At 28.5% G+C, this 16,191-nt stretch overlaps 1 protein-coding gene across 1 annotated transcript in view; it reads right to left on the bottom strand.

Moving 5' to 3' along the window:
- The window catches only part of LOC126896230 (serine/arginine repetitive matrix protein 2), a 52,163-nt gene that overhangs the window by 33,640 nt on the left and 2,332 nt on the right, over positions 1-16,191 (bottom strand). The window lies entirely within an intron of this gene.

Raw genomic sequence — 16,191 nt, 5'->3', positions numbered from 1 at the left:
CAAGTATGCAGGACAATTAGTTGTACACGCTGTCAAAGTGCATGTACTATAAGTATATAATACGTTCCACGTCGGTGTCAATCATGGAACGCAATGTAACTGCGTCAGATCTCTTTATGGTTCAACAAAGTATTTTATTAGCTTTGTAACTTTTATGAATAATCAGCCTTCAGTTAATAACTACGTTTTTACATTAAGAATACATTTTTTTTGTTTTATAAAAACTAAAAAAATCATTTCCAAGGTACTTTAACTCTAGATAATAACTACACTAACCCTCTGTAGCATATTAAGTTTGGGAAATAGAAGGATGTAAAACGGATCACAATCACTTTGTGTTATTTTATTTAATAAGTATTTGTAAAAATTAAACTAAATTTCAAAGGAAAATTAAACTTTTTTAAATAAAAGTAAAGTTTTTTTACAAAGTTCATTTTTTTTTTTATTACTAAATTTTTTTTAGTGTTTCTTATTGTAATGTGGTGAAAATATCTCATTTTAATCTACACGATATTATTAAATAAAGTATTTTACAATTGTCAGTTACAAATGGAAAAAAGATTAAATTATTATTACGTTGTCTTATTTATTAAATAAAGCAAATCGAATGTTGAACTTCATTATTATTCCTAATGGGTTAGGGATGAATTTGATGACTTCCTAATTATAGTTTTAAATCGAATATAAATAGTGAATGAGCACGTGTAAAATAAAAAAATACTCCATAAATGAGAATACTAATTTAACCAGAAGAACATTTAAACAATTTTATGATGTCCATTGTTCAATTAATTTACTAATAAACACTATAATTTTTTTGTAAACAAAAAAAAAGAGAATTCTATTGTAATAATAGTATAATATTACTGTAAATAATTCTTTGGAAATGATAATACTAATTAAAATTATCATTTGTTTCTATGGTCGTAATTTTACAAGATTTTTAATCAAATCGAAAATGTCATAGTAGGGCTAAATGTGTAGGCAATTTATACGCGTAGACGTTTGCATAGAAGAGGCTCGATAAATTTAATGTTCTTTGCATTAAAAATTGTTTTCTTGATTATTTAATTAATTATTCAGTTATCTTAATTTTTTAGGAATTTCTAATCCAAGATAAGAATTATTTTATAAATGTTTTCAAATAATAATTGGATTAATTGACATTAATATGGCACAATTGTTGTACAGTGTGTTGTATTTAAAATACGTAACAACCTTTTCGTTTTTACTTATAGTAAAAGTAGTTCAATAATAACGCAAATGTAATTATTAAATAAATATTCAAACAATGTAAAACATACAAAATAATGGTACACTTAAAACAGAATAAATAAATAATACACAAAATGAAAACTTAATGTCACAAACGTACCACGCGAAAAGAGATTACCTTCGGTAATCCCGAGGTCTTCTCTCCCTTCAATTCATTCCATTTCGTCTTATATACTAAAATATTTTGTTTTTCTTTTTTTTTTACAAAATTCATAATACAATCATTTTCAAAAATGTTTATAAATATTTACTTCCTGGTCTAGGAACAATAATTTAGGGAATTACAATTAATCCAAACATTACAAAAATATTTTACTTCTAGCTTTACAAATAAAAGACTATATTATATTTAGTAACAATAGATCAAGAAATTACAATTAAACCAAACATTACAAAAATGTTTTACTTTCAGTTTTACAAAATAATGACCTATATTACAAGTGGTATTTATTTTATTCATGCTTTTAAATTTATAAAAAAACTGCTTGTATCTCAGAAGATGAAGCCATTTTTAAAAGAGATAACAATTGTTTTTCTAACAACCCTGTTATTTATGTCTTTTAATGAATTTAAACATATTTATATTTCAATTGATATAGTTTTTTGTCAAAACTATTATAATTGAAACGTCTTTTCATGATAACATTTGCAAATGACAACACAATAGGTTTTCATTTTTATTAATTTATAGTTCACACAGCTCCTAACACACAAATAATGATAAACGAAGGACATACTTTCGAAGACAAACGCTTTGTTGTCTATGCGCACCCAGGAGGTCAGCGGCACATGACAATGGACACATTATTTTTTCTACATGACAAATGAGGTATTAATTTTGAACAAACAAATAGGTGTTATTTCTAATTCGCTCTTTACACTAAATCACTCTATTAAAAACGAATCAAAGATACGGTACGCAAGCACGCGAGAAGACATGAACTCTTATAGATTAGAACGCCGACCACACGCAGAAGCAAATGGATGAGATTTTATTAATTTATTATTTCTTATTTACAGCTAAACAGTAGCATTGTTTTATATATTTTTCCCTTCTGAGCATCTTAATTGCAACATTACAGCTCGAGAGAACTTCAAGTATAAAATGACGACATATTAACGAAACATCTTAGTTTAATTGAGAAAGAGAATGAATTGTCTTTAATTATCATCTTAAATTTACAGACTCCAAAACTTGTTCTTCGCCGAAAGAAAAAATAAAGGGAATCTTAATGTCTAACGGATCTTAAGAATAGCAATAAAAAATAATAATAATTTATTACATACAACTATTTCTTTTAGTTTTTATTTGAAATGCGAGAAAAACAATAAACATCAAACACTATAGTGTACAGTTAGATTCGACACATATATGCTCAAGCATAGTAATTTTTATATTGCTGCAATTTTATTTTTAAGCAATTACAGCATCTTTTTTCAACGATGTTACTTTGGAGAATGAACATAGTTATCAAGTTTATACTTAGCACGCTCTTAGTAATTTTCTATTAGAAATATTGTATTCTGAAGTGATGTGTGCGGGATAATATTAGGTTTTTTATTTTAAAAACATGAGTGAATTTTTACTTGAGTAAATTAATTTCACAGTAGACTTTTTTACTATCGTTAATACACGTTGTTTTTACATACTAAATCTGCCTGATGTTTACAATTATTTCCAATGTCTTCATATCTAATTTTATTAATATCAATTACCACGTTTTACCAGTTAACCATGTGATTAAAATTACCTTTACATATCATTTTACTAAAGATGACAAGTTCAGAAAAGGTTCAAATTTGTAATCAATTGAGAATTTGATTTATTTCCATATTAAAAATTTCTCAATTGATTTATGGTATTAATTATTTAGTAATGAACCAATAATATTTCATATACGTATTAGTTAGCATAGTTAAAAATACGATATTGAATGAAAGATTGTTGTGAAAATAATTGTTTGCATAACAATATTTAAAAGTTCATGTAAAGACTTTAATGCCCGTTTCGTTTTAATATATTTAAGTGATGACTATAATTGAAATCAGATATTAATAAAAAGTTTAATTGTTAGAAATTATTCTGTACTTTTTGTGTAAATTACTTAAAAAACATAAAATAATACGCACAGCCAATAAATTATGAGATTTTTTTTTTATTATGCAGATTATAATCATAATAATTCGTTGTTAGTTAATATTTTATGTATTACGTTGTATATTTACTGTTTGCATAATCAAAGATTCGTAGTTGACTTTTCTTAAACTTTAAAATATTATTAAAATTTCTTAATCATAGTTGAATTTTTTCCAACTATTTTTAAATAATTTTTTAATTTGAGCGCAAATTTAATTTACTACTTAAATCTTTTTTCAAGAGTTTATATTTCAATATAAGCTACAGCATCTTTGCCCTCTTTTAATAGATTTAAAATTTCTGTTTGAAATTCCATAAGACTATTTATCTAAACTTGTATAGGAAATGAAACAGATAAACAAGTTTTTGATGTCTAACTAAATCCACTGAATTATGCAATCAGTCTCGAATTTTGACCCTTTCAGTAATCCATTGGTCTACAAATAACGAGTTTTTTTTTACTTATGTTTTATGACCGTTTTGTTATTAAGGCTTTACACATTCAGCCGTGCTTAGATATTTTTACGCTCTTCCTGATGTTTATTACACCGTAAGATTAACCCCATGTCGGGCATCCACCACAGAATTTCTCAGAATAGTTATTTTATCCTGAACAATGATATACCATGGCCCTGCACATGTGCGTGATGATAGTCCTCGGGTAATGTGTTTTTTAATCTCTAAGTATAACGACTACGCGATAGACGCCATTAAAACCGTAAACGTCCAGAGAGTGCTCACGCACAATCAAAATTTATAACTTTCCTCCGTTATAGCTTTATTAATTTACATTATTATTATGGGCCACAATGTAGACGATGATTGTCGTAACAAATCAAGCTCCTTGAGTTTATAAAACGATTAAAAACGGATTGACGTAGTTGTGATTACGTACATTTTTTAGTCAATAGAAATTGCCTCGTTTACAAAAACACAATTTCGGTATCCATTTCAGTGTTTATTAATTTTAATTTCTGTAGACTCGCACGGATGCAATGAAGTCCGGTCCCAAATTGTTATTATTAATTTGAATCGGTTATTTGTATTTTATATATAACTATTACTTGGTCTAAAACCGGAAAACATTCGCTTGGGCGTACTTTTTAATTGTATCAAATGTAGTTCGATGGAAAATCGGTTAACGCCTCATCTAGAGATTTGTAATTTCATGAAACGCAATAACAAATTACTCATAGAATTTCCCAGTCGGCTATCATTCTAAAAACTATTGCTAAAAAACTGGATCAACCTTGCAGAGTAGTCAGTCGTTAAACATCGGCTGATTTGATATGCAAGATCAACAACAATTATTATAACACAACTTTATATACAGAGTACTAGTTATTTCGAAATCAATACATAAACTCGTGTAAAGACAAAATCAAATTATGTTTATTATTAATGATTGTTCCGAAGAATTGAACTTAAAGTATCTGAACAAAAAGTTTTAAATCATTATAAAGTTGCACAATCGCCTTCTACTGCAGTCCATAGATGATTAATTGCTGTGTAAATGTACTGCCTACATTACAGTTACGATGATGTTTATACGCAAGTTGTTCATTATAACACGATGAGATTTGTGTTCTCATCCAACAAAATTGATATCGAACGCAACGTGCGACCGGCATGCATATAAATATATCATATTGCTATATATTGTCTGGGTATATATTATTATACATACACAGTCACAGAGTGTACTTTTGTTTTGCCTCGAGTAAATTGAATTTCTAAAACGTTTGGTAACGTACTTAATGAGCCAACACTTCGAAAGAATACAGTCGTTCCCTCTGATAACGTTGTGAAATTCGCACACACGAGGACTAGTCCTAATATTTATTAAAGTGTGAGAACATATGTTATAATTATAATAAACAGGTCATACAGGTACAGATGAACGAAAAAACGATCTTGAAAACGTAACAAAATATCATTTTATGATGATGTCAAGTTTATTTATTGATAGAGTAAAAGGAGTACGCATTTAAGACACACTTAAAAATCTAGATGATGAGCACTAATACAATAATGAACTACTTGTGTAACACTGTATTGGTTATTTTTTGTTGAATTTAATTTAATTCCAGTCACTCACATAATTAAAAATAAATATTTTATAAAAATTATTCTTAAATTATTTCAAAAGTCAAATTTACAATTTTTCAAAAGGATTTTAAAATTTTTTTTTCAAACATTTTAATACGTTTTGATGTACAAAACTTATGTGATTTATTTTATGAAATAATTAAAACATAATTCAACTAATCTTATTGATAATTTTAATAAAACCAAATTCAATTTATTAAATAATAAGACTACGAATTCGTTTATTGCCATAAAAACACTTTTTTTAATTTTACTTAAACTAATGTCCTTTAGTACCCTAAATATTTGTAACTGATTAAGGTTTAAAATGATGATGCACTTACTGTTGATTAATTTGAAAAAATATTATATTACACAACTTTGTATATGTATATATATATAGATAGATAGATAGATGAACAAATTAAGAAGAAAATATATAGTTTTGTAAACAAAGGCGTGTCTGTAAGGGGCTACCCGAGAAAGTTTGCCCAGAGCACAACCATAAGTACTCCGATAGGATTTTAAAGGCATATTAAAAGAAAATTTGTTCCACCAACTTTTTACCTGAATTGAAATAAAATTAGGTTTTTTGGAATGTTATGGTAACTTCGATGCCAAGCTAAGAAGATATTGGTTTTGTGATAAAGTATTTTTTTTTATGTTTGTATATGAACATTTTCAGCTATCACTGGACCGACTTTAATATAAATAAACTTATCAGCATCCAAAATTTGAAAACTTCCTTCATTTTAAGAAATTAAATAAAATTTGTATAAAAATTACGTTACTGAAAAAATACCATTTTCCAAAATATTTTTATGCAATTTAAAACAGATGAAACTTTTTCTTTAAAAAATCTGATGAAAAAGCTGCAGTAAGGATTTAAACAAAACATCTACGCATGTCAATTATTTCTTTTCAACACGATTTTATACATTTTCTGTATAGTCTAACAACTTTTAACTTATATAAAAAAAATTCCTAACGATTGTTTTAATATGTGAGTCAGCCGTCAAAGCAAAAAAATAACATTATTTTCAATTAAGCAATTAATTTAACAACCATTTAAAATTTATAAATCATAGAATTTTTAAAATTAAAAATATAAAACTCTGAAATTTAACAGATTTGTATCGAAGAGTATTTAATTATAGTGATTTTAATCACTGACAGATATCATCTATACTTATACGTCCCAACTTTGCCGCATGCCAACTGAGATAGATTTTTTATTATTTAAAATAAATAAATTATAACTGTAATATAAGTATCACTGACATATATATCCTTAATCATTTTATGATAAAGTATAGCCTTATTATATATTATGAATCAATATATTCATATTATATTAATTTTACAGTAAATATATTTATATTTTTAAATTTGTATGAAAAAAATTCTATAAAATTGTTTTCAAAATATATTAGTTACATATTTATAGATTATTGCATGTTCTGTTTTCTTTTTCTGATTAGTGGAATATGTAAATAAGTTATGGGCATTGCAGAAAACTTTAGGAAACTACTATTTTACAAGTTTTAGAGTTCATTCAAACATATTCATAGGATGGTCAACATTTTAATTTTCCCCCTATAAAAAAATTGTTTTATATAACAATGCATATAATTTTTTACAAATATCTAGGTAACTAAATTATAAATTGAGGTCTTAGACCCCTAAGCTCTCACTTCATTTTTAAGCATTCATTATTAAATAGTAAAAGACAAATTTTATCTTTGTTTTTTTACTATTTTCAAAAGAAATTATGAGGTATCTAATTTAATTTCTTATTTTACAAAAAAATATATTTTATAAATTTTTTTTTAATTTTAAGGGACTTAGCTCTTTAAAGCTATGTAGTCTTGCGAAAAAGGTGCCAAATCAATATTGCCCTGGGTAGCTGAAACCTTTAATACATCACTGTTTTTAATCAGGTATTTTATAAAAAAAAAGCTTTACGTACATTTTTTGTCATTACAGTTAAATATAACCATTTGTTTTTGATAATGTAATAGATTACCTCGTCAATATTTTATATAAACTTCATATTACGTCTTTATAAGCCTATAACTATATGTTTTTGACTTATTTAGAAATAACATAAGAAATTATATTATTTAATTTTTACAGAGTAATTTAATGATATACTACTGAGAAATATACTGTAATTTGTTGAGATCTTAAAATGATTATAGATATAAAAATTACATTGCTAATTACACTATTTCGCAAAAATAATTCAATTATAAATATAATGCTATATTGCACTAAATCTATTTTAAAAATTACATATATTTTTTTTAACAAAGTACTTGTATGTAGTTGCACGTCAAAATAATATCAACAAATGACAAACATATATGTTACACAGTTTAAAACAAATTATAATTCCTTTACCATTTATAACCGATTTTATAACCTCTCTATAAGGAAATGCCATAACACCAGACGAATTAATATCAAAACAGTTTATAACTTAAGGCAAAAAATTAACTTAGTTATACAATTTTCTTTATAAGGAATATAAAAACATTACCATGAAAATGTACTACTTTAGCAATTAAACGTATAGAACAAATTGAAAAACTTATACAACAAATATCTCAATACGGAAAATATAAAATTCATTTTTCAATAACAATTTTTTATTATAAATTTACATTAAAATTTTTATTATTTTCACAGCTTGTGCATTCATAAACAAAACGAGTTATTTAATGTTAATTTTAATTAAAGTCATCAAATTAAAATATTATTTATTTATAATACACGAAGAGAAATAACTAATATGATAGATTCTCACTGCAATAGTTCTCGTACCAACTTGACTCAACAACGAACTAGTATAAAATGTAATATAATATTATTGAATCGCTAGATTAAAAAAAAAAAGGTGCGTCTGTCTAAAATACGGTTATCACTGCCATTGTAGGGGTTATGACCTGACAATCATTATGACAATAATGGAACTCGACTATAAGCGACAGTAACACATTGTTAAGTTCTTTTTTATTTTTAAATTACTGGCTATGAAACAAAAAAATATATATTTCAAGCCCGCGTCGTCTTCAATGATTAATTGATTTTTCGTGACTGGACAATGTATAGCTATTACACAGGTTTGCTAATTGCTCGAGGCCGAGATAAAGTCGAACGTTTTTGAAAATCAGCATAACGCAAAAATGAATCCGATAATCAAAACGATGGGCGTTTTGGCGATTTTCTTCCCACGTGCTACACTTTGTTATACTTGGTCACGATTCCATCAATGTGATCCCATGTTAATGCCTTCAACAGAACAACAGCATGTGCAAATATATTAAACATAGATTTTCACATTTAAAATGTGCGTATTTCTTTAAGATTAGGCATTTAGGACCGTTCAAATCAAATCTTTTGGCTGATTCGCTCACGAATTTATGTTTAATTTACTACTTGGTCCGTGTATGAACGCTCTCACGTTAAAATGTTAATGTAATACTAATATAAAATACTCAATAAATATAACATCAACAAAACTACATGGGTTAATTACATTCTTAAAAGATATTTAACAACTCAACAGTAACTATACGACGTGTTACTGATAATAGTAAATACCTTAACACCCGACAGTGATAAATCGAGTTGATTATTATGGCCGAAGTATTCAGAAAGAAAACCGTTTGTAAATGGTACACAGTACAAATTTTAATCATTCATATTGAACTTTATATACATCATAAAACTTCACTGAAAGCTGATATTGTAACTTAATACTGTCTTCGTTCTTTTTTTATATGTATATAAAATTATTGGTAGGTACACCTGTTTAAAACAACAGATAGTCAAACAAACACGTCCTAGTATACGCCCCATTACTCAAATTAGCCATGACAAATCGGAACTAATATACATCATTTGAAAAATAACGTCATATATGTATACTGAAAATTTTTTAAAACACTATATATCATTTCATCGACAACAACAGCTATTTAAATTAAGCCTCAAGGTGTGTTCACCTGCACCAATACAAATGAACACAATCAAACACTCCGCATGTTCTGCATATCTTTAGTAGAAAGTCATCGTGTATCGCAGAAAATATTTTAATTCTAAGATCGAGATTTACACGCAAGCTTAATTATAATTTTACGACTAGCCTATAGACGATCGAATCCGGATTAGCTGATTTGATCTATTCAAATGAAATTAATTAGTTTTTAATTTGTCTAATGCTAATTAAAAAATAGAAGATATAATGATATCTTTTTGATTTTCAGCCGTGTGTTTTATGAATGCCTTTTGATATTTACGTTTCAAGTAATAGCATCTCGTATAGAAAAATAAAAATAAATCGAGTTTGAGTTCTACAAACTACAAAGAAATATTGCCAGAATACGTTTTCACGGTAGAAACCTATCTAAACAAAACCGCTTTGGGGTAAAAAGTCTTACAAAATGAAACATACACATAGACTAATCTCGAGAACATAGAATTCAGATTCATCACATAAAAATTTTTATTTATTTTTAGGCCAAAAATCTATTGATTATTGAAGCATTTCATGAAAAGTGTAAAAACTTCCGAATATTTGCATGGAAGGTTGCAAAGAACGTAACCTTTTTTTTTTACTTCAAGCACTTTGTAGCTTCTATTAGGGTCTTTTTACCTTCTTTATCTTCAATATTCGCTTTATTTCTTAATATCTTTAAGACATCTTTTACTTGCAGTTGATTTGCTTCTCATATGTCGTTTTTTGTTTGTCTTGCCAATAAATATCTGTTAATTCAATCCACCCTATGCATACTATACATGACAAACATTTCGGTTTCAAAAAATTTTTTTAATTAAATGCATTTACAGCCTATTTAAGTCTACGTTTTTTCTCCTCTCGTATTACCCAATAGAAGAGTTAGACAGACACACTAATATTTTTCTTTTAAAAGTCTATAATTTATTTTTGTCAACCTGCGTCGTGGACCATATCTCATAACGGTACCTCACAATGAGGTGTAAATAGGCAATGTATAGTTTTTTCTTTGTGTCTCTTGATAGGAATTTTAAATTGAACATTTTACTCAATGCATAGTATCCTTTTTTTGCTATACTTATTTTGGACTTAATCTTGTAATGTATATATTTTTAATACTATCACCTAGATATGTAAAATTCTCGACTTGTTCAAAAGTGACACAAAAACTTGAATTATTTGATGTATTTTAATTATATGCACAAGTATATTTTATAGACATTAAATATAATACAACTGAAATCATTTTTGTAATGAATATTAAAATCATACATTTCTAAAGTGGCATCAATTATATTCAGGAAATCATTCACAAATATAAACATTAAACAATTTTTTACGATTTCAAAATATGGATTGAAAGTAAATTTAGTAGGTTTTTAAAATTAAGTGACTCGAGATTAATTTCTTTCTAATCTAAATTCAAATACCTCATAACCTCAAAATCGAATTTTTTGGTAAACGGTCTTATTCGTTGCGCATAGCAAAATGTCTACGACTTTAATGGGTGAAGTATGAAAAATCAAAACGATACATAATTTTTTTTAATGTAACATTTAAAGTTTTTTTTTTTATAAATATTACTGGTGAAAAAAATAAATTTTAATAAAAAATTGTATCTTAAAAACTATATTTTTTGAGCTAAAACTTTTTTAATTTGAAAGAAAATTAAAATGGATTTTTTTTGTATTATTCCAGAACATAAAATTTATTTGATTAGGCAGTACGACATTTATAAATTTTCATTGATTGGTATCACAGAGCATTATGTGATACCCTCTAAAATGATAGACATTTGTTTTAAATACGAACTCAACATAATTGAATATATTAAGTTATGATGAAAAACCATTTTATTTGAAACAATTTTTTATATTTTCGATAAAATGTCTGTAACGTGACATTCTGATTACTATGATAAAAATTATTAAAAGTATAACTCATTACCGACATATTTCATAATTATAAATTCTTAGTTATGATATTTATTGTTCAGATCTTACTGATAAATTCGGAGAAGATACTGAAACTTAAAGGAACAGAATTTTGGTCATAAATACAATAGAGTATAATTGAATATTTTATTTATTTTAATTAATTCTCTACATAGGCATTAGGAAAATGTGAAAATTTACCGCAAAGAAATGCGAATCAGTCCTTTTAGATCCCACAAACTCTCCTGGCGTGTCCAGTCTAACCACTTTCACATGACATACCGATATACCTAGTGATATTGTGTGCTATCAATAGACTCGCCGCAATCAGTTGTAAGTACGAGCTAATAGTAATTTCAGCGGCGTGTCCAAGGTCAGTGGTTCATTAGTAACTTTCCCTCGGGTTAAGTTGAACAGGTTACATAGCGATGTAATTTATTTGTTTTGTGTACCGGAACTTGAACGAGACCTTTATTGACTAGTCAAGTAAAAAACTGAACCTTGTAATAACATATGGAATATTAGAACTATTTTATAAACTCGGGAGAATAAAATAGTTTTAAAAGGAAAAAATTTAATGTTTTTGTTTTGGTCTAATCTATATTTTAGCGCTTAATTTTCTTTTTTACTATTATAAAAAAGATTCGCTTAAAACATACGATTCAATAGTATAATATTTTATTAACACCTTAGAACAGGAAAAATTGAAAATTTCATTATGTGCTCATTATACCAATCAGTACTTAACAATATTATTTTTTAATTGGATATTATGTGTAGTATTATGAGGATATGTGAATTAATTTACAATATCTGATATAAATAAGGACCTTGACTCTGAGAATAATAAAGTTTCCACGTGAAATTGACGATGAAGAACTGAGTGACTTCTCCAGTAAATTTTAGTAGCTGAAAATTTATTATACCCAATGTATACTTCAATTAGTATACGGTAAATATTGTATTCATTCGGAGATTTTAATGCACTCACGGGCAACAACAATAACCAATGTGTATTTCAAGGTTACCGGTTGATTACAACAGAACTTTTCATTCGAGCGTAACATTTTCCTATTAGGTCATCACGATGCATTATTGATAACAGAGATACACGGGTTACGCCTGATCATTAAGAGTTAGATATGACGACTTTTTATGCATTGAGACAATAGCGTCACGCAAACACAAACGCATTTCGTTTTCGTTAACGGAACATCTACAGAAGCGTGCAAGTTGAAGAACACAAATATAATCGTTATTATACAAACGCCATGTATTACCATTCATGGATTTTAAGGTTATGGCCATCTATAGAAATGTCCTGAAGTATGTGTACCTACCTGTGGTCCATATACGGATAAACAAGGCAAAATCTGGTGGACACATTAGTGTGACTCACTCTGGCGCATGCGGTTCGTCCGAGTGAACGAAATAACACAATTTTTTTTTGTTATACTTCTGTTTGTTTTGTTATTAACCTCGTCCGTCAGCTTTAGTAGTTAAGTACAAGCCATCTGCGTTTAACAGTTCTTATGTAATAATAAAAAAAAAAACTTTAACTTGAATGTGTTTTGTTTGTGTGCGCAGAAGAAAATAATTGTCGTATAAAGTGACGGCTATTAAATTTTAGTACGCTATCAATTGATTAGAATGTTGTTACTGAACGCATTGAAACTATCCTGTGCTTGTATGGGTATTATCTTCAGTACTATGATCACCCTTTTTGGCTCAATCACGGAAATAAATATTACATTTACACTTTCTATCGAGAATAGCATGTTTTTTATTTGTTATTCAATCCAAGGATAATCTAACAAAATCAATATTCACCCTACTGACATAATACGAATTGCTCGTATTGAATGTCACTTGTGGTTTAAAAAAACATACAATAATGTATTTGAATATAAGGTCACACAAACCTATGTTATTTAAACATGTGGTACAAATTCTATGAGGTGTAACAAAATAATCCAGGCGTCATGGAAATCCATAAGATATCTAATACACACTGACACATACTATTTTTTTCTTAAATGATTTATTGTTATTATTATTATTATTTTTTCTAGAAAATGCTAGAAAACCAGTAAATTGTTGACAGTTGGTGATGGCAATGTATTCATTTGAACTGCAATTTTACGCTTTGTATGCGAACGTGACAACTACAATTATTGTCTATAGTGCTTAATAATTCAAAAGTTATTAATAGTTCATGGTTACTGCAAACTAAATAAACCACTTCACAAAATTCCACATTTAAAGTTAAAAAATATGGATAATTGTCATTTTATTCTAATTAATCATCAAATTAGCAATAGCGGATAAATTAGTTAAATGTTTTTCATACGCTATACCCTGCGTTGGCATTTGATATGGTCTTCCAAGGTCAAAACCCCAAAATCGGATTACTTTAGCCCTACACCATTGTGCCGTCCTCGGTTGGCAACTAATAACCTAAATACAATGCGACTGTGTGGATATAAAGCAGTAGGAAGCGCCGAAATGGCCGGAAACTACGTAGAATAGAAGCGGCGACAAGGTCGCGTGTACTTTTATGCATTATTATAATAGACCAGAGCCTACGCCATTGTGTACAGTACACCTGGTCATTCGTTTGATTATACTTTGTCTGAATTTGCAGCTTATTATAATTACTGTCGATTCATACACACACGCCGGTAACGCCATTGTGCTACCGTTGAAAACGGCTTCTGAGTTATCTCGGTGTGTTGACTATTTACCTTGCCAAGTCTCCAGGGATGACCACATACTGCCAATAACATTATGGATAGTGTCCATTGGACACTGTCTAGTAATATAATCGCCATTATGTCAAGGACGTGACAATATCGTGTGGACGTTGGGCATCTATGATCGGTCTTCATTGTTTATATAATTATTATTACCTAATATAATAACCAACTCCTACACATTTATGTAAGAAAAGTCATAAAACGCTTCAATTGACTCGGTGGAATGTGCTCCAAGTTTAATATGAGTAAAGCAACGTCCAAGCGGTCGCAAAATGAATAAGAATTTATTTAACGATCTCATTCGTTTTAATTGTATCTCCAAATGTTAATGCGATTGTTCAGCAAATAAACGCCAATAAATTAAATCCCGCTGTTTTTAGTAGTCTAATAGATTTTGTATTCAATTCGTGACCTTTAAATTATATCTTTATCTGAAACGAATTATTAAATTAATAATAGTGATCTTGCGGACATCGATTTCAATGGATCGAACCAAAAGGTATGACCCGTAATTTTTTAAGAATATTTCTCTGTACAACAATAATGATAATATTACCACCTCCCGACGCTTTAAAACGAAACGCAAATTGAGCTGCACCCAAAATTGCCGCGAGAAGTGTTTTTGCGGTCGCGTAGGCACCGCCCAGTACGTTCGAAATCTCTCCGTGTCTGTTATTGCGTGTGGATATCAAACTCATTCAAAATATTAGCAGTTTTCCTATAAATTAGAGTACAATTATAATCGTTATTATTTCCAATGTTGCTAATGTGTTTTCAAAGAGGGATTCACGACATTGTCATGTACAAATGATAATATGATATTACACGTCGATGACGCACAATTAGCTTATGTACAACGTTACAACAAACGCAAGCATATCATGTGAGAGCTTCGTCCACGTTTTTTAAACGTTCTGCATTTCATATGTGCTCCAAGGATAGTCGTGATGATCCCCGGTATTTCTCTATTCTCCGCTTTTAAGTTGCATCGGCGTCCTTTGTTTGATATTTATGTAATATACTTTTATATCCACGCACTCCAGCGGGTATTTATGTGTTAACATGGTCTACCTATTCTCCTTAAATAAATAATAGCGTCTATGCTATCAAAGTACACTGCTTTGCTTTGCTAATATTCGCTTTGAAATCCAACTAGACCGCGTGTGTTAGTACTATAAAAAAAATATCATTTTCATACTTGAAACACGCGACGTCGAGGGACATTTCATAAACAAACACTTTTAAAATTCGTCACGGGTTGTCCTCCGCTTGTAGACCAAAGATATGAGACAATAGAGTCTGTAACGACCAAAAGAATAGAAAAACGTTCCAGGCGTTAAAAAACTAAACGCGGAACTACAAATTCGCAAAATAAGCAATGTTAAGGTAAACACAACGTTGTCTTACTTGTGGTTGACACGTTTTCACGTATATTCCTTGAAAAGATCACCGTGAAAAGTGCATTGTTGTATCATTATAACAGCTAAATCCCTGTATTTATTTTTTATAGCGAGTCATGTACTAAATATCACACAGGGCTATCATAACATACAGATTTTTTATTGTTGTCAGATTGAATTCGAGCCCACCTGGTTATTATTGTGTTTTTTAATACAAATCATGAAGCTCCTATGGATTATGCCTACCGTCAAATAGATAATAGCAGTTCACGTTTATTTCTTGGAAGTTTGGAAATCAGTCAAAGGAAGTTGTTTACTATACAGTCAATTATCGTAAAAATACACGTACCTATTCGAATAAAAGGAAACTGCGGTTTTTTAAAACTAGAAAAACCATTACAATTATTTTCATGGCTTTTCTCAAGCGGATGGCTACCGGGAATAACGATTACCACTTAAATATTTCCATGTAATACTTACTTACCAAAGCATTTATTTTTAAAGTTTTTTCATTACTTTAGCCATGCCGCTTTATGATGTCAGAATGTAATTACAATAATATGATGTATACTAATGTGTA

The sequence above is a fragment of the Daktulosphaira vitifoliae genome, unplaced genomic scaffold, assembly GCF_025091365.1.
Source record: "Daktulosphaira vitifoliae isolate Bord-2020 unplaced genomic scaffold, ASM2509136v1 Scaffold_1, whole genome shotgun sequence".
Taxonomy (NCBI): Eukaryota; Metazoa; Arthropoda; class Insecta; order Hemiptera; family Phylloxeridae; genus Daktulosphaira; species Daktulosphaira vitifoliae.
Note: the sequence above shows the minus strand (reverse complement) of the source record. Positions and strands in the feature narration are given on the sequence as shown.